Source organism: Liolophura sinensis, chromosome 6, assembly GCF_032854445.1.
Source record: "Liolophura sinensis isolate JHLJ2023 chromosome 6, CUHK_Ljap_v2, whole genome shotgun sequence".
NCBI lineage: Eukaryota > Metazoa > Mollusca > Polyplacophora > Chitonida > Chitonidae > Liolophura > Liolophura sinensis.
In genome coordinates, this window is record NC_088300.1 from 36,493,326 (window position 1) to 36,515,026 (window position 21,701).

A 21,701-nucleotide genomic window follows, 5' to 3' on the forward strand; every position below is an offset into this window, starting at 1 on the left:
TTTAAGATTGCCATATATCATAATTAGTTTTAGTTTAGATCTACCATTATGGTTAATTACCACCGCAAAACTAACAGCCAAGAAAAAAAGCGACTCAAGCATCATTTGTAATGAGTTTTAGACTTCACTGTTCGCAACATCTTCTGTTCTACATTCTACATTAATATGCAGAATTAGTATTGGAGATTTACACTCAACAAAAATATAAACGCACAAACCAAAAATACTGAATGTACATGTACGTTGAAATGACCTTTCATGAAACAAGACCCCAAAACTCTATTTGTATACCAATTGTTTTGTTTTCTTCAAATCTAGTGGCCCAATTTCAAATGACCACTCCTCCGTGAGCTTACTGACGCACTTGGAGCACAGTAAACCGCCAACATGGCCAATGACCATGCATGTGTGACCATGCCCGCTCAGGATCATCCCATTCGGCTCCAGCGCCTCCAAGATTGGCTCTGACCAGAGACGCAAACTACTGACGAAACCTTTGGGCTGCACATCCCACAGCCCACCATTGACAATTTGGTTATGACTATGCGCTTTTCATGATGCTACCAGTTTACACACCAACTGAGTGCTGTTATTACTGACCACTCTGTTTTCACGCTGTCATAGCTACTGGACTATTGCCTAAAAATATGAAAATCTGGGAACTGAAGCCACAACTGATAAATCATACTTGCCCTAATTGTTGAGTTAACATGTTATTTAATACCGAGAGAAAATAATATAAAAATTGTTTCGTGCATTTATATTTTTGTTGAGTGTACATTGTATCGATTTGCCTTACATCTGATTTCAAACTACACGGTATAGTTAGGCTATATTGAACACGTAAATATTTCTGAAACGAATCAAGTAAATAATTGCCATGCACAGAAATAACACAATCACAATGTACAACTTTACTAGTCAGGTGGTGCATTTCTTCTATTTCTACCTTACCTTTGTTCAGACATAATTATAAGCAAACAGGCTACCAACTAGGTTAAAGCTCTTCATCTGCATATTCAGTTTGAAAAACAGAGCACCCACAGGGGCATTTTGGGACATGTGGCTACATTCAAACATGGCAGGCTTCTAGCCTGCGCTTCCCCTCAATACCACATGCATGTCCTACTTTCACTATAACAAAAGCACCATTACTGTGGAGAATGTAGCGATGTGAAGGGTTCTACAGGCCAGAGCCAGGGTACCTTCATTTCCCGTCCCACACAATTCAAAATTGTTCTTTCGAAGACATAGTTTGGATGCCAGGCGGGTTGGTCACTCTCTATAACTCCACTTAATCATGTCATGTCTAGGGAACTTTTGTCTTGTCTCAAATCACTAAATGCCAGGAAACTCAAAAATCACACAGAAAATGTGAGATGTGGACTTCTCATAAACAACATCATCATTAAGTATCGGTTCTGACAGACCTTCCATGTACATGATCTGCATGTACTTTGGCTCACCCATCACTGTGTTATAACAACATCCAAGATGGCCTATTCCCTACATCTGAGATCTGTTTCTCTCTTCCCATAGTAGCTTAAAATTTAATCAAACTTCACAAAAAAATCTTAAGAGGCCCTGTATGGTGGATGAATCAATCAGAATCAAAAAAACTTTGTCACTTTAAACTCTTCATGTGTAATTCAGTACACTGGCACCCATTTACATATACATGGAGATGTGTATGGATTTAAAAATAACCGGTTTTAGTGCATAACATACTGTATGTTTTACAACTGGCTACCTGCATATCGTTTTAATGGTTAATCCACTTTACTGCTCCCCCACCCCCCTTCCAGTTATTTGAATAAAGACCATGGCTTTCCCTCCTACCAGGAGACAAAACCCCACCTGGCCATGACAAATCACTCCCAGCCAGCACCTAGTTGATGACGACAGATTAAAAGCTAGAGCCTGTTAGCACATCAGTTGGCCGCTTACAGCACAAGGCTTGTCACACCCATGCAGAGAGAAATAGAGTCACAAAAGCAGAAAAAAATAAAACAAACAAACCAAGTGAAGGGATATATCTTATCCAAGGAAACAGACGGACTAACTTTTTACCTTGTACCTCTTTCAGCAAACTGACAGAAGGACTAACTTTTTACCTTGTACCTCTTTCAGAAAATTGACAGAAGGACTAACTATTTACCTTGTACCTCTTTCAGCACAACAAAGTATAAGGTTTTACTTGTAAAAAAAGCTGTTGAAAGTCTAGATGGCCACAAAATGGGGCAAGCAGGCCCCTCACATCAAGGGATAGGAAGAAACGATAAATGAACATGTATGCCAAAAAATAAAACAAGAGCTCAGGTGAACACAACATACGCCCCAACAAATACATTTGCTTGAAGTGTATCAAAGAATACAGCAGCACTGTGGTGAGAATAACCCGAAGGGAAAGTTCATCGCAAGTGGACAAATGTGTCCACCACAAATGAAAACATTATGAAGAAAGCTTTTGAAGCTTGGGCACAAAATCATTTGTATCTGGTTACTATAATAACCACCAAAATTGACAAATGTGAGTCGTGACACATCATTATCTGTGTATCTATGCATCCACCAAAAACTAAAGCTCTGTAGAGTTGTAGCCCGGACACGAAAACAATCTCTATTTGTACAGCATACATGTATATAAGGAAAATGGCTATCTAGTTACCATGACAACCACGAAAAATGGACAAATGTGAGTTGCAACCTATCGTCATCTGTGTATCTATGAATCCCCCAAAAAGTAAAACTCTATGTGGACAACTGTTGGCATTATAGCCCTGACACAAAATCATATCTATTTATATAGTATACATAGTGAAATGGCAATCTGGTAACCATGACAACCGTGCAAATGGTTGAGTCGCGACACATCGTCATCTATGTATGTATGTATTCGCCAGAAATTTTAACTCCACACAGAAAACTCTACGTTGGATTCATAAAATGGACACGAAATCATACCTATTTATATAGTCACAGAAGTCCATTACCCTCTCTCACCTTGTTCTTGCCATGATATGGCTGAAATATTACCAATTTGGCATTAAGCCCTAATCATTCATTCATTCCATTACCCTCTTCTTCCCCTAACTTACCTACAGGTAGTTTTACACTTTTCTTAGATCTATAACACATTATGCGACGTATCTGCGATCCATGTACTTTCCTTTCTCTCTATTGCGCAGCAAACATTAGACAATCGGCTGATGCATGATGGGTCACAAATGAAGTTGTGCTGAATAGACATTAAAAAAGTACAAGGACAGAAAGTTTTGTGAAAGGACCCCAATGTCTTTGACAATATTTGTTTTACAGTTGCTTGGAAACATAAAGATAGTCAATCACTTCTTATAACTGTATGGCAACAATGTTCAGCGAAATCGTAGCTTTTAAATACAGAGTTTCGGTTTCAAGGTGTGGTTAGTTCTCGAAGCAGCCATTTACAACTAGATTTCCCATGATTCAGTTCACAATTTCCACTCAAGAGGTTGGCATATTTCTCCACCTAGTGGCCCAAGCTTCTAAAGGTGAAGCAACATGTGTACTGTGTTGTGGAGCTTAGCTATAAGGAAGTTGCATATTTCTAGGTAATAGACTTTTGATAGTAAATTGGGTGGGCATAAAAAAATGGGCCGTACTTTGACACATAGTTTCTCCAAAATCCTCTTAGGTCAGCTTCAAAAAATTTACACACTCAAAAATCATTATGTCCTAAGTATGCAGACCAAATTTCAACTTCATCCTTTAAGATTTCTGTTCATGGGACCAAAATCAAAACAGTGTCAAAAACACATCTTGCGGACATTTCAAAATGATGTTCTATTTGTTTTACTTGAAAAGGTAATAAATTGGTCCTCCATCTTCTCAGTAGACGACGCGAAAACGTTTCTTCCATGAACTGTTTGAGTCCCGAATCTCCTGAAGAGTATTTTTTCCCAGAAGTCCTTGATGTGTGCTTTTAGTTCACCCTCGGTGAATTTTTCCGTGCGACCCTCATGACACCAGACAGGTGATGCAATATGGGTCACCGGAACATGCGTTTTGGAGGTTATGTTTTCATTTTAACCCTGTGTACAGACTACTCAAACTATGACCTTGAAAACTGGTCAGTAAATTAACAAAATCATACCATTTGAATGTCTAAAGTTTAAAAGGGTTTAAACAAAGGATAAGGTAGCAATGCAGCATTAAAGTACGGCTCATTTTTTTGTGCCCGCCCAGTATATATGGAAAATGGCTATCTGGTTACCATGAGAACTGCAAAAAAAGGACATTTGTGAGTCACGGCACATACTGTGTACATATGTAGCCACCAAAAATTGAAACTCCACATGGAAAACTGTTGGAGTTATAGCCCGGACACATATATGGACGCACAGACAGGGAGATGGACAAAATCACTATAACATAATATGCTTCGCCTTATGGCGAGGCAGTATAAAATACTGTACATTGAAATTCTTATGAAAGGAATTGCATCCCAGGGTTGGGAAGACCACAATTCACAGCTTGACAGGGCATCAATGCACTATTCATTTATCTGATTGGTGTTTTACGCCGTACTCAAGAATATTTCATTTATACTATAGCGGCTAGAATTATGGTGGGAGGAAACCGGGCAGAGCCCACGACCAGGTTGCTGACAGACCTTTGCTGACAGATCTTCCCACGTATGGCTGGAGAGGAAGCCAGCATGAGCTGGACTGGAACTCGCAGTGACCGCATTGGCTCCTGGGTCATTACGCTGCACTAGCGCACTAGCCAACTGAGCCATGCATGGTGGCCCTCTGCACCATTCAGGTAGATGATATTCCTTTTGCACTGATTATGAACATTACAAACTGTCATTAACTGAAATTTAAATGAATGGTTTACATTCACATTTAAACATGGCTAAGAAAGCAGTGGTATCGCTCTTCATGTTTTACAAACCAGTGAATGCTATGTGTTGCCTCTGCCCAAATCTACCATAGTCCACTGCTTTAACTTGTTAAATACCCTATCACATGTCCAGGATTGAACCTACACCCGTGTATAACTAATGATTAAAAACAAAAATTTTAACCACTGGACCACGGCCTTCTTACACCCAAGCCAGGCATTCACTCGGTTAAGGGGAGGGGAGGGGGTTGAGTTGCAGGGTTAATTTATTAAATTTCTTTGACCTTCACTGCCTTTCTCCGCCTTTTGGTAACGGTTAGTCACAAGTATTGTAGATGTGTACTTATCACATTACTCAACAGTTCTGCACACATTTACTGTTATGTACCATTGGGATCCCAGCAGAAAAATAGGCAGATAACATAACGTGTTCATGTGACTGTGCCTGCATTCAGGTCAACCAGCTTGTCACATAAGAACTGAAGGGAGAAACAGCCTCATGTGCAGGAAAATCTTTTGTGTTACAGACCCACACAGATCACTGGTCACAGTTCTCATGAACAAAAAAAAATTTTGTTCACCACAGCAGGAAGCAGCAAATGTAAATTTACAATAGTTTTTCTTTTGCCAGAGGCTTCCCCTGATGAATTACAGTGTACACACAAATACTAGAGACAGTGCCAGCAGTGCGTTCATCCCACGGCCATGCAGTTCACAGGCCAGGTGCTTCTGCTATATGAGATACAAGCTTCAATATATGGTACTATCCTAGAGATTCATACGGCTTGATGTACAACTTCTCATCGAACTAATTGTTTTAACCAACAGGAAGCATAAGTCTCGCCAGGGATATCACACGGCTCACATTGCATACTTGCACACCACTCGCCATGCTTGCTTTACATCACTGCCGCCACTGGCAAGTTTTGTACAGAAATCTCGACCAATGCAAAAATCGGGACGAGAACACTATTGGTGAGGCTAAACCTAAACAAGCCCATAGTGTTTTGGATATAGCCAAAGATCAATGCTGTCTAGTGGTGGCAGTGATGAAGCCAGTGTAGAAAGCCACATGTGCTGTGAGGAGTGTGCTGTTGTCACCAGACATCATGAATTACACACATCATGATTTGCGTATCAGGAAAACCGTGAGACAGATACTTGGTAAATTAATACCCACATAAGTTGGATAACATTTTGACAAGTCACATGATACAGAACTTCTTTCTACCTTTCACAAGTAGACTCGATCTCAAAACCCTCTGACTGATGCATTTACATGTAATATCCACAGAATCGAACACGAAATATAGTTCCTCATGCAATATTTCTGCAGTGACATTAACAACAGGCTATAAGTTATATGCCATTTTCCCTGTACATGCCTTTGTTAAGTCCACACTACTGCACAGCAAGGTTTCGTTATCGTTTAGTAAGGAAGGTTCTCGGCTACATGAATGAGCAAACTGCTGACAGACTTTCTTTACGTTGCACGTAACAAGATTTAGAAGATCTAGACCCACTGTACTCTCCGGCCGTACATGGGCAGGCCTTTCAGCAACCTGCAGATGGTCGTGGGTTACCCCGGTCTCTGCCTGGTTTCCTCAACCCATAATGCTGGCCGCCGTCGTATAAGTGAAATACTCTTGAGTACGGCGTAAAACACCAATCAAATAAATAAATAAATAGACCCGTTGTACCCAAGTCAATTCAGCAGATGGTAGTAACTGGCTCTTGACAACTCTCATTACTGGGTATTACCAATCTATGTTAATCTAAAGTTAACCTCCACTAAGTGTCACGCACCATGTCATGAAGCAAAGACATCACAGCACAAAATACTACAGTCGCCAAATCAACTACCACACGGTCTGAATGATGACGTGTGTACAGGTTGGAAAAGTGTGACAATTCTATTTTTTGTCATTGCTAACATTTATACATATATGGCTTACCTACAGTCAATACAAATTGTATATATGCCTGAGCACGTCACTATTCTCCTGCACATGTACTGTACCTATAAGCTCATTATATGAGCATAGAATCATCTGTAGGTGTTCTTTTCACTGCCAAGATCTATACCTACATGTACAGTCAATGCAAATATGCCTATTATGTCACTATTCTTCTGCTACCTATCTGTACACTTATCACAGGAACATACAACCATCTTATAAGCAGTGGAACCAAAATAACAATTATTATACAGAAATGAAAACCACAGGTGAATGTAAAATAAGCATGGCAAATGGACTAAATGAATTGATTAGATTCCCTACTGTAACAAATCATATGATACTTCTTCAAAAGGCTGATGGTGACGTTCTTCAAAAGGTGACGGTGACGTTCTTCAAAAGGCTGACGGTGACGTTCTTCCACAGTAACATTAAGCTAATTCACTAACAAACTGGAGATTATTTAGGAAAAGACTGTAATATTTGTTAGGTTTTTAAAGGGGTATAAATGAAAAAAAAAACGCTGTAGCAGTTCATACAAAAGTTTTTCGTTTATACCCCAATAAACCTGAAAAATATTAGTCAATCTTTAAAATTTAATTCACAGAACAAAAGGATGTTATCTTATGTTTTACCTTCATTCCAAACTGTGAGCAATGTTAGCTGATTGTTTTGAAGAAAGGAACGCGGCAGGCTCCAGGATAAACATTTTCTGAATGAGATTCTTTTGGCCATTGAAACTGGTGACCAAAGTTCTACCGTCACTAAACAACGTCACATGTACGTCACAAGCTAGCGTAATGACCAGGCAAAGTTTACATCTGTGGTTCGTTTCAAATAGCACTGTGAAGAATTCAACATTTAGAAGGTGAATTCCAAGCTATAGAACTTCGGATGCAGAAGATGCTGAAGAAGTTGAATTCATTTCGTGAGGCACATTTTCCAGGCAACAACTTGTTTGCGCTCTTCATAACGAACTATTGCTGCTGTCACTGCATGCCAAAAATATGCGGAAAGGTGTGTAGTCTACACAGGTGACATCTTCATGCTGGTTGCAAAACAGGCATAGTTGTAACATATGGATGATATATCAGTATTTCAAACATACTGATTATCCAACCACAACAGTGTATTTTCAACATCAGTGGGAAAGTGATTATGATCAAACCGGCTTGGTTTTGGCTAGCACTTTGCACTTGGCTATGCATATGCACTCGCTGACCCAGCACGTCTGTGCATGTTTGTGATCAGGCTCATACTGAGATAGACAATACTGTTTAAACAGATTTAATTCATTCTAGACTATCCACAGAATTTGTACAGACGCTCCTTTTTATGAATCTGAATATTTGGTAAATGACCCTAAAGTTTCGCACATGACTTACTGTCATTTACTTTCACACGATCTGAGTAGGCGGCAAGATGACAGAAGAGAGTGATTAGCCTGAAGGACTGAAATTTAATCTGAGAGGGACTCAATTAAATATTAAGTAAATTAAGTATTCATGTTTAAGAAATATGGGTGGAAGTTGACAGTCTTTCAAATTAAGCCAGAAAGAACCAGAAATGTTCAACGCACGTGCGTAGGTGAAATGTAAATGCACGTGTGTACATGTCGTTTTGATCGCAATTTAAAAATTTTCATCTCGTGTGCTGGTAGGCCTAGTTTGGAAGTATGGATTCACGGTGTGCTAAATTCTGCTACAGCTTTGTATACGGAGAGCCTCAGCTTAAAAACATACATCTGACATGACACTCCATATATGTAGAGGTACTGAGTAGTCAAGCCTAATCTCAACAGAGTTTTCTCCCAAATTCCCATTTATCACAAAATAACCACAACAAAAACAATAAACCTGTTGCGAGGTGCATGTACTAAAATTATTATGATTAAAACTGAGGAAAAGACAAACTGTTGGTGGTAGGAGCATAGACTAACTGGTCAGTGAAGCGTGAACTTGTTTGTCATGTTCTTGAACTGTCAATATCTCCTACCCTTTAGGAGTCCCACAACGAAACTTTAGGTCAATTAACATGAAACAGGCGAAAGCAGATATAATTATAATGTTCTGTTTGTCATTTTACATGACATGCCTCTTTCAGTTCAATTCTTAGAAAAAATCCTACATGGGCGTGGCTTCATTTTTGTTCGGTTTATTAGAGTATAAACGCAAAAATCTGACCAATCGGATTGCACCACACAAGCTTAAATTTGGGAAAATTAAATTATTAAACATTAAACATGGCTACTTTTGTTACTGGTAATATGTACACGCAACATGAGCTGGGTAGAGACTTCGTCTTTTTAGAAAGTGATATGAACATTTATTAACATACGATAGGGTATCATATGGCATATCATTTCAAAACCAACCTGTCAAGTTTTCTGTTTTTAGCCAAGCCTGTATTCTCTACATCATGATGCCAAGGTTTCCTGCAACAAAAACACCAAATATACTGTCACAAAAAAACCTTCAAACATTTTCAAAAATTCAGTTCCAGCATAATTTTATAACCAAGGTAAGACATAACAAAAGTCTTTAAGACTTGCCAACAATACAGCCCAAAAGTATATATATACATACATCAACAATGTTTAAAAAGTTTACCTTTTCAATTTTTTTTTTTTTTGATGTTGCATAACCAAGTTATTTCAGTTCAAAGTGAGCTAAAACACTGTCATCGTATCGCCATATTACCAAGTTTAACCAATCAGGCGCCAGTTTCTTCTTAAAGCCCAAAATGCACCCTTTATCGCCTATGTTACCCTGATTAGGGAATCAGGGAACCCCGATTTGCCTATTGGCCATGTGTGCATGGAGTACAAGTGACGAGACACATTATTATGATTATGTCATTTGCTATCGTTTCTTGTAAATAGATCACATGAACATCTTAACTGTGACAACAAACTCTGTGAAGGGTATTTTACCCTCCGTCCATGTCCAGGCACTTCACCAACCTTCAACAGCGACCAGCTGACGATGTTAAACATTTACATGGGACGATATACGGAAAATGACAAACAATGGACAATATGGCCAGGACTATGACTAAACAAAAAGAACTATCTGCACAGCATACGTAAAATGTTAAAGTCAACAAATCATAACGTCATAAATCACCGGGGAACAATTTTGTATTAGCTTCCGTGTTATTTTGATAGTATTTATTTTCACTTGCATGTCTATGGCAATATAGCCTGTAGGCAGAAGTAAAACGGTCAATACCGACAGTCTGGAATGGGTATTTTTTTTGTTATTTTTTTTTTTTTATTGCAACCAGCTGGTCCTTACATATAAGAATGTTTTCAATATTTGTTACATTAATAAGCCAGGTCGGCATCTCAGGAGTCCTGATAGTCGACGCAGATATGGGTGAGACAGGGCAGGGGCTCTGCAGCTAAAAGGCGAGATTTTACAATACTTGCTAGACTGAATATGCATCTTGCTTAGCCAAGTCTGTCGGTCTAACAGCGTCGCTAGCAGCTGCCGTAAAATCACGCCTTTTAGCCGCGTTAGTTCACGAGAGCCCCCAAACCCTGTCTCGTCTTAACCTGCATGAACTCGCGAGATTCCTGAAACGCTAACTCAGCTTATTAAGTGCATAAAATGTTTCCGAATCTCCATATTAACAATAGGGATATACTATATAGATCACCTGATCATATTTTCCAAATGTGCGGACATCGAGGAAGAGAAAGAATTTTACACACTACCTGTGTACAAGGCACGTCAGAAGCAATCTGAAAGCATTACTTTAGTTGACTATCCCTGGACAAAAAATTAGGGTCCAGACGCTTTGGGATGTTAGACGGCTGGAGATGCACCGAAATCATTTACGGGGTTTTTATTTTTCACTTAGATCCATTATAGTTTCATGTGCTCAACAGTCTACAGTGCACATGTGTGTGCATGGGTCTTCATTTTGTTCTAAATTGGTTTGACTTTAGTTTTCATTTTTTTTTTCTGTTTCCAAACCACTGGTACACATCCTTTCTGTTAATTGGTAAGTAATGTGTTGTACACAATGAATGTGATTGTGTCTTGTTCATTTTAGGAATCTATTAGATTCACACTGATCTGGAATAAAAAAATTTTGCTGTAATTGCTCATTTATATTTTGCACACAATTTATTAGCGATATGTTCTCTGCCCAGTTTCCTCCCACCATAATGCTGGCTGAAATATTCTGGAGTCCGGCATAAAATGCCAGCCAAATAAAATAAAATATACTGACCAAATACATGTATGACTGTCCCCAAAGATGATAAATTCCTAACATTATAATAAAGCTTGGCGCATGAAACTGGGTGACCTTGTATAGTTTTAATGTAGCAGCCTATGTCAGGGTAAGCCAATGATTTTACCACTTCCTGATGCAAATTTTCACTTAGGTCTACACATGAAAACTAAACCCAAAGTCAAAAATGCATGAAATGGATGTATTTCTTATCATATATACAGTACATGTGAATACACCAAACATATTTACTTTTCTATATTCTCTCACAACAGATCAGGTTTTGAACCTACATTTAATATTCAACTGTTGTTCGCAGGATCTTCCTGAGAACCAGTCTATTGATTTCTCCACATTTCACGCCTCAAAGGTCACATGATCACCCCTAGTGTAATCTCAGTGTGCATTTGATTCAGGCGTGGATGGCAGACAGGAACCTGACGCTGTCGCCCAGCCAAGCCTCGATTCTGAACTGTTCTGTATAAGGCTTGCATCGAAGCAAGTTTACAATACACAATCTAATCTAATGTGTGCGACCCAAAGGTGATCCTGTGTTTGAAGCTTCAATGAATGTACGACGTGAATATGTAGATACATATCGAACAGTATAAATTCTGACCTGGTAAATCAGGTCGCAGGTCAGTAAAAATGTTGTTAGACAGTAAAAAGGTTCGTTTTCGATGGATTTTTATTTTACTTAAGAGCGCTTTTTTTTCTACCTTGCACTACATCGCGTTCAGTCTATATGCTACATTCCTTCACTGTAACCAACCACTGACATTTAGCACACGCATGACCTGAAGCCTCTTGGCGATCTCAGCCAATGAAAAGGTGAGAATGCTACACACAGCCCATGGACTATGTTTTACTTTAATGTTTATCTATTTAAGAGTTTTACGCCCTAATCAAAAATATCTCATGATGGCAGCCAGCATTATGGTGTTGGGACACTGGGCAGAGCCCAGATGAAACTGTCGCCCATCCACAGGGTGCTGGCAGACGCCTGTCCTAAGTAAGACCTGAGGGGAATTCACCCCAGCTGGACTTTAACTCACCAAAGCGATCACATTGGTGAGATGCTCCTGGATCATTGTGCTGTGTGAACACCCTGACTAGTAGGCCACAGAGGCCCACCCATGCACTATGGATATTCTGTATCATACAGTACCTCCCAACAGAGATGTATAATTTATCAGGCAGGTGTTTGACCCAGCATTGACGAGTAATCCGCTAAGCAAGGTCAGATTATGCAATAGCTGACACCTTATGCTTCAAATACATAGCATATTCCTTACATCAATTAACCTAACATGGAGACTGCGCTTTGCAACCACTTGCGTTGCTTCTGATAAAAAATGAGTAACAGAGGGAAATAATGTAGCCTATATATCCAATCCTACACTTCCTATACATGTAGGTACATGAATCAGTTCTCAGGGTTTTCCATAACAGAAAAATGCAAGAGCACACAGAATCCTGGATGGATAGACAGATTTACATGTACAATGTACATACCACAATGACCCAGAAGCCTCTCACCAATGCAGTCCCTGTGAGCTCATGCTGGCTCCCTCTCCAGTCTGTCAGCAACGTGCGGGTTGTTGTGGGGTTGCCCCGGGCTCTGCCCTGTTTCCTCCCACCATAATGCTGGCTACTGTTGTATATAAGTGAAATAGTTTTGAGCGTGACGTAAAACACCGATCAGATAGATAATAAATACATCACTACAAAAGCATCAGATAGCCAGTCTTGCCCAATGGGCCGAAGTTGGCCGCAGGTTAAAAACTTAATCACAAAACATACTGTCGATAGCAAATGTCACACACAAATACGTGTGGAGGCACAGTTGTTTGAAGTTTTGCTACAGTCTTAATTTTCATGATTTCAACACAGCAGTTGCATTTTAAGCCTTCAGATAGTCAGTCTTCACCCTTGCATGTCATCCTCTCGCAACCCTGTCCTATTGATTTCTCTACACACCGCGCTAAGTTCATGCTCGATAAGTCACATGACCACTTCACCGAACAATATCACCTTGAGTTTGAGTCACACAACACTTGCATTTGGGAATCTGACATCGTTGAGAACTGTCTAGCTGATGGCGTTGGCATGCCAACTTCCTGCCATACTGTCATGTAGGTATATATATATATATATATATATATATATATATATATATATATATATATATATATACAGTGCACAGGTACCTGAAGAGAACCAGTACAAGATTAACATTACTAAGGAAACATACTGGTACGAGCTTAACAATAAAAATTCATACAGGCAACAACATTTTGGAATACGTTTCCCGCTGCATCAAAATATTGTTATGGGTAAAGTTAATTTAATTTTAAATGCCGCCCGCAATCACCGTTAGCAGGGCTTGGTGACAACAAGCAGTCGCCAATGCTTTAGTGCATAGCCAACATGGTGCAGTCTAACATTCATCTTTCACCAAAGACAATGTACATATCAGTACACCACATTCAGGGAAGTTTGGCAAGTTACCGAAGGTCAGTGGTTTATGCCAGGCAGTTTTGTCCACCCCAAAAACTGACCTCCACAAATAGTAAAACTGTCCAATAGCACACTTATGCTATGAACAAAGTACAGAAATCTGCAATTGTGAATTTTTATCTGAAGGTCAGTGGTTTATGCCAGGCAGTTTCGTCCACCCAAAAAACTGACCTCCACAAATAGCAAAACTGTCCAATAGCACACTTATGCTATGAACAAAGTACAGAAATCTGCAATTGTGAATTTTTATCTGAAGGTTAGTGGTTTATGCCAGGCAGTTTCGTCCACCCCAAAAACTGACCTCCACATATAGTAAAACTGTCCAATAGCACACTTATGCTATGAACAAAGTATAGAAATCTGCAATTGTGAATTTTTATCTGAAGGTCAGTGGTTTATGCCAGGCAGTTTCGTCCACCCAAAAAACTAACCTCCACAAATAGTAAAACTGTCCAATAGCATACTTACGCTATGAACAAAGTACAGAAATCGGCAACTGTGTATTTTTATCTGAAGGTCAGTGGTTTATGCCAGGCAGTTTCGTCCACCCAAAAAACTAACCTCCACAAATAGTAAAACTGTCCAATAGCATACTTACGCTATGAACAAAGTACAGAAATCGGCAACTGTGTATTTTTATCTGAAGGTCAGTGGTTTATGCCAGGCAGTTTCGTCCACCCAAAAAACTGACCTCCACAAATAGTAAAACTGTCCAATAGCATACTTATGCTATGAACAAAGTATAGAAATCTACAATTGTGAATTTTTATCTGAAGGTCAGTGGTTTATGCCAGGCAGTTTCGTCCACCCAAAAAACTGACCTCCACAAATAGTAAAACTGTCCAATAGCACACCTATGCTATGAACAAAGTACAGAAATCTGCAATTGTGAATTTTTATCTGAAGGTCAGTGGTTTATGCCAGACAGTTTCGTCCACCCAAAAAACTGACCTCCACAAATAGTAAAACTGTCCAATAGCACACTTATGCTATGAACAAAGTATAGAAATCTGCAATTGTGAATTTTTATCTGAAGGTCAGTGGTTTATGCCAGGCAGTTTCGTCCACCCAAAAAACTGACCTCCACAAATAGTAAAACTGTCCAATAGCATACTTATGCTATGAACAAAGTACAGAAATCTGCAATTGTGAATTTTTATCTGAAGGTCAGTGGTTTATGCCAGACAGTTTCGTCCACCCAAAAAACTGACCTCCACAAATAGTAAAACTGTCCAATAGCACACTTATGCTATGAACAAAGTATAGAAATCTGCAATTGTGAATTTTTATCTGAAGGTCAGTGGTTTATGCCAGGCAGTTTCGTCCACCCAAAAAACTGACCTCCACAAATAGTAAAACTGTCCAATAGCATACTTATGCTATGAACAAAGTACAGAAATCTGCAATTGTGAATTTTTATCTGAAGGTCAGTGGTTTATGCCAGGCAGTTTCGTCCACCCAAAAAACTGACCTCCACAAATAGTAAAACTGTCCAATAGCATACTTATGTTATGAACAAAGTATAGAAATCTGCAATTGTGACTTTTTATCTGAAGGTCAGTGGTTTATGCCAGGCAGTTTCGTCCACCCAAAAAATTGACCTCCACAAATAGTAAAACTGTCCAATAGCACACTTATGCTATGAACAAAGTATAGAAATCTGCAATTGTGAATTTTTATCTGAAGGTCAGTGGTTTATGCCAGGCAGTTTCGTCCACCCAAAAAACTGACCTCCACAAATAGTAAAACTGTCCAATAGCATACTTATGTTATGAACAAAGTACAGAAATCTGCAATTGTGAATTTTTATCTGAAGGTCAGTGGTTTATGCCAGGCAGTTTTGTCCACCCAAAAAACTAACCTCCACAAATAGTAAAACTGTCCAATAGCACACTTATGCTATGAACAAAGTACAGAAATCTGCAATTGTGAATTTTTATCTGAAGGTCAGTGGTTTATGCCAGGCAGTTTCGTCCACCCAAAAAACTGACCTCCACAAATAGTAAAACTGTCCAATAGCACACTTATGCTATGAACAAAGTACAGAAATCTGCAATGGTGAATTTTTATCTGAAGGTCAGTGGTTTATGCCAGGCAGTTTCGTCCACCCAAAAAACTGACCTCCACAAATAGTAAAACTGTCCAATAGCACACTTATGCTATGAACAAAGTACAGAAATCTGCAATTGTGAATTTTTATCTGAAGGTCAGTGGTTTATGCCAGGCAGTTTCGTCCACCCAAAAAACTGACCTCCACAAATAGTAAAACTGTCCAATAGCACACTTATGCTATGAACAAAGTATAGAAATCTGCAATTGTGAATTTTTATCTGAAGGTCAGTGGTTTATGCCAGGCAGTTTCGTCCACCCAAAAAACTGACCTTCACAAATAGTAAAACTGTCCAATAGCATACTTATGCTATGAACAAAGTACAGAAATCTGCAATTGTGAATTTTTATCTGAAGGTCAGTGGTTTATGCCAGGCAGTTTCGTCCACCCAAAAAACTGACCTCCACAAATAGTAAAACTGTCCAATAGCATACTTATGCTATGAACAAAGTACAGAAATCGGCAACTGTGTATTTTTATCTGAAGGTCAATGGTTTATGCCAGGCAGTTTCGTCCACCCAAAAAACTGACCTCCACAAATAGTAAAACTGTCCAATAGCATACTTATGTTATGAACAAAGTATAGAAATCTGCAATTGTGACTTTTTATCTGAAGGTCAGTGGTTTATGCCAGGCAGTTTCGTCCACCCAAAAAACTGACCTCCACAAATAGTAAAACTGTCCAATAGCATACTTATGCTATGAACAAAGTATAGAAATCTGCAATTGTGAATTTTTATCTGAAGGTCAGTGGTTTATGCCAGGCAGTTTCGTCCACCCAAAAAACTGACCTCCACAAATAGTAAAACTGTCCAATAGCATACTTATGCTATGAACAAAGTACAGAAATCTGCAATTGTGAATTTTTATCTGAAGGTCAGTGGTTTATGCCAGGCAGTTTCGTCCACCCAAAAAACTGACCACCATCGTGTAAGTGAAAACTCTTGAGCATGCTGTTAAGCCAACGAAAAAAAAAAAAATTGGTAACAAATTATTCGACAAAAAACTTTACATAAATTAACCACGACGAAATACATGTACACGTCTGCAATGAACTGATAGTAACGTACAACAGATTGCCTTAATTACATACGGTGCATTCCTATGCTTAATGACGAGTCACACTGCATGTCCTAATTAATGAGGCACACAATTTAATACACGTACGTGTTTACGGTAAGTCTGAACACTTGCACATATACCTACAAACATTAACACTTGAGTGCTGTATTCATATGTAATTACTGATTAGTTTAATAAACTTTGCAACACCTGCATTGCAGAAAAATCACAAAGTGTCCTAAGATTGACTGAGTTCAGCGGTAAAACTGTCAAATAGCACACTTACGCTGTGAAGAAGTACAGAAATCTGCAACTGTGAATTTTTATACACGTTTTTTAGGGCCTGCATAAAGTAGGCCAACCTGAGCTCGACCAGCGTTACAGCTTTATAAATATCCCCACAGAATTCAAAACCCCGATAGCACATACACAGTCCACCGCCTGGAGCTGGCTCTTTGCCAACTCTAACCCTCGCCTAGCCTGGTTAGATCAGCAAGGTATAGCCAAGGGTAAACCTGGCGACGACGCACAGGGGTTACACTGCTTGGCGCAACTCTCCATGCTGGTCTTGACATTAAACAAGTAGACCTACTGCCTGCCAACTCTACTCACGATAAGACCTCTTCTATAAGCATTTCACAGCTTCATTGCATTTACATGTGAGAGAGCACATGCAGCGATATTGTTTGTTAAATTAATTTTTGACTGCGTGAGTTACATGTACATTGAATAATTAAGAAACACAAGTTTTCAGGTTATACGAAATCAAATTAAAAACTACACGGTCATACATGTATGTACGAACGATAATTTCATTTTTCTTCATATATAATATGTAATGGAACGTATTAAAAAATGTGTTGTAGTGACAAAAACAATGTTACACGTACATTCAAATCAGACGGATATATACGTCATATGTATATGGTAAATCAGAATTATGTAGTAGTTGAAATGAAAAACATGTGCATGTAGTGATCCTACAGGAATACAGTAGAAATGTGTGTATGCATGCATGTATATATGCTTGGGGTTTTTTTTGTCATATTTAACAATTTTTCAGTCATAGAACAATGAGGGCTTGTCAGGTGAACACTTACATATACATGTATCGCACCTCCTTAACTGTGGCAAGGCGAATCCATGCTGCCACTGAAGCATCATACCAAGACACCAGAAATGACACCCTACCCAGTCACATTATACTGACACCGAGCCAACCAATTCTGTTTCCTTGCTCTAACCCTAAGTGATGAGCACCATGCGAGGCTACAACATACAACACCTATCGTTTTTGGTAGTCTTTGGTGTAACCTGACCCAGAGTATGAAAGTACATGGTCAGCTTGTCATTATTGTCAACAACTCTAACGAACTAAATAAATGTTTCAGAGCATATTACCGCACTAGATTAGTGACCGTCAGATGCAGGCATCACATGCATTTACAGTAAATGTACCTGAACACAACTTTGATTGTATACACATGTACTAACACTAGCTTAGAACTGCATTGTAGCAGACAATGTTTCAAAGTAGGAAAAGCAAAACACAGCCCAAGGTGCACTGGAAAAGTCGTGACATACTACAATAATAAGGGCCGTTTTGGTTAATCGTGTCTAACGACTCGCTCATATCACTGGTGAGGTTGTGTTGATTTTGTGCAGTGTAAGGTTAATCCACTGTATTCCATTATTTTAAATCCTGGTATTCGGTTGGTATACTGCTATTTAAATATTCAATGTAGTTTGTAACATGTCTTAACACATGATGAGATCTGTTCAAAACCTGAGCGAGTCGTCTTTATTGTCAGTTTCGAAGATGAACAAACATCTGTCAGACATGCAGACGCACTTCACATTGAAGTCGCCAAAGGCACACAGAAGGTGTGAATTTGGTAATTTGCTGCTTTATACATATGTAAAACTTGTGGCCAGTGAATGGCATTGCATTTTCAGATACCATCCCCAACATTTGCTTAGACACTGATTCTTATACACAATGCACCAAATACATTAACATTGATTCTAACACACAACACACTATGTCGTGAATTTTGTGCTTTTTAACATACTACCCCAACATTTTGTTTAACAATGCTTTCATTGTTATTTGACACCTAGGTCGATGCTCGGGGTATAACATAAACCACACCTGACTTGTGCTTTGTTCCTGCAAGCTTTAAAAAAGCTCCCCAACACGTACGTCTGTCACGCAAATCTAACATACGCTGCATTAACGTCAAAATTAAAATTCGCAACGTTCTGTCCGCTGCAATCACTGTGTTTGTGACTTCATTTCCCATTATATGGAGGCAAAGCATTGATCATGGTTTGTAACCTATAAGAAAGATTACAAAAAAGATTGCAAAGTTTCACCATTTCAGATGACAAGTTTAGATCCCTGTAAGTGCGAAACGTATAAATAGAGCGATCAAATTAATTAAGCTCCGGAGGTAAAAAATTAAAAAAGGTCTGAAAATTAAGCCAAAATAAATATTAAATGTGTTATCAAGTTTTGTTTCATTATACAAGTACATATATATATATATATATATATATATATATATATATAAATATACATGGACATCTTTATCAACTAAAATGTGGTTGATTTTTACATAAGCCCTACCTCTGAAATCTTCTTCCATTTCAACCACATTTCCACTCCCCCCCACCCCATACACTTTGGTCATGCTCCCTTGAAGTGTTTGGCAACCACACAAGTCAAGAGGCTAGCGGCCCATGCACTATCTCTTCTATTTATAGCTCCATCTACAATCTGCGTTACACTCAAACCTGGTTCTCATCAAACAGCCCAGCAGATCTCCACTAAACCTTCAGACTGACATTTGAGATCCGAATTCGACTCAACCATTAAACATTTTCAATGGGGGGTGTTTTAATTCAACACAGCACCACAGGAAGCTCAAGTTGAGTGGGAAAAGAAAGAAGGGACCTTGCTGCTCACTGGATAAGCCAATGGAGTATGGAGAGGGGGAAGGAAGGTTCCTTAGCCATGCTGCCTGTAACACCATACTCCTAAGGCATACATTGAAGGGGGTGGGGGTAGTAAGTATGGGGTCCCCTCGATGATCACTGCCATCACCCCATACTCCTACTAATACATACAGCAGAGTTCGAAGAGGTAGGGACGGGAATGCTGCCCCACTGGCATAACAGTTTTTCGAGATACACAGATCAATCCATATTTTATTTGCTGATAAAGAAAACCCGGAAACTTAGGGAAAGTAAAAACACATGCAACCAAGCAACCAAACTTTTAAAGAATGAAATGAGCGCATGGTTATGGCTTAAAGGATTACTTACAAACTTTTACTTTCATCAGTATTTGTGTGATAATTAACTCAAGTCCCATTATAACGAGGTTAATTGTTTCTTTACAACCTTACACACTTCCCACAGAGAAGAATCACTCTCCCAACCTAGAGCCGTCAGCCAGAGCAGAGTTAATCAGGTGCCCCTCAAATGACCCTGGTGACATCAGCCAATGAGCTGGCCTCTACTGAATGAACAGTGCTAATCACTCAAACTGAGTATATAGTGTAATACGAATATTAAATCATACCAGACCTTGAAATGAACAAACTGGACATTGCAATGTATAAGACACTGATCAAATACAAACCGATTCACCCAACAAAGCGGTTAACCTCATTTGTCTGGCAGTAAGTCCGACCACGGCGACTCCAATCAGAAAATCAAAGATTCCAGAAACAACTTTACCTGGCAGCGTAAAATAATATAATAAACACCATTTCAGAATAATAAGGACGAAGTCTCTACATACACTGACTTTTAAATATGCAAATACACCAATGGATGCAAGCCAATGAATCCATACATTGTGTACTCTGAGAGAAGCATTCACATCAAATCAATTAAGCAATTGAATCCCACTGAAAACTTATCAAGATGTACATGTCTATACAACCGATTCCACCACCAAAACGTACATGTGAATGAAATCTTAGGCTCCATGTAAAAAAACAAATGCATTCTTACTTTCACATACAGTGGGTGCGAAAGCTGTGTTCTATTGCTAACGAATATGGAGCGCCTATGTATGCTGCCGAAACTGGCGAAGATCACAGACATGATTAAAGAGGGGCAGCTAACTTTATTAACAGAGCATGAATGATTCTTTGTTAGCTAAATACCTCTTCAAATTTGTTATACCAAGAAAACCAACGCCTAGAAAGGATATACCAAGAAAACCAACGCCTAGAAAGGATATACCAAGCAAACAAACGCCTGGAAAGGATATACCAAGAAAACAAACGCCTAGACAGCATATACCAAGAAAACTAACACCTAGAAAAAATATACCGAGAAAACAAACGCCTGGAAAGGAATTAAAATCAACGTAATTTATAACTATACAAATACTGGAACTGAAGCTGAAAGTATTATACTCAGTTTTTTCTCTAAGTTTGTTGCTTAACTCCATACTGACTAACTAATTTATTTCCGTTGAACACTTCATGTGCCTTTCAACACAATACTTACTCACTTTCCAGTTTTCGCTCGAAAAATGAGAAATAAACACTAAAAAAATGTCAATTTAAAAATTTTTTTCTATCTATAGGGCCCACATCTCCGGAATAAAATAAATTCCAGCACTTCACTCATATAATTTATGATACACAACAAAGTAATGTACCAGTACTACAAATTTGTCTATTACTATCATGCAGCTATACACATTGAGAATATTACAAATCACAGGCACAGCTGACAACCCCAAAAATTTGTTCAAAAGCAAATTTCATTCAAATTGATACAAGTTTAAAGCTGTCTACAACATGACTTGAGCGCAGACCAAGCCAGCTACTTCCTAACATTACAGGCAGACTTGCTTTCAAATTCTCAATATACATACGAAGCCAGGCCGTCCTCAACATGTG

At 38.9% G+C, this 21,701-nt stretch overlaps 1 protein-coding gene across 1 annotated transcript in view; it reads right to left on the minus strand.

The window, feature by feature from the left end:
- The window catches only part of LOC135467149 (uncharacterized), a 40,747-nt gene that overhangs the window by 13,316 nt on the left and 5,730 nt on the right, over positions 1-21,701 (minus strand). The window contains exon 2 of the mRNA XM_064744913.1: positions 9,217-9,276. The gene's annotated coding sequence lies outside the window, so the exon portion shown is untranslated. The remainder of the gene's footprint in view (positions 1-9,216; positions 9,277-21,701) is intronic.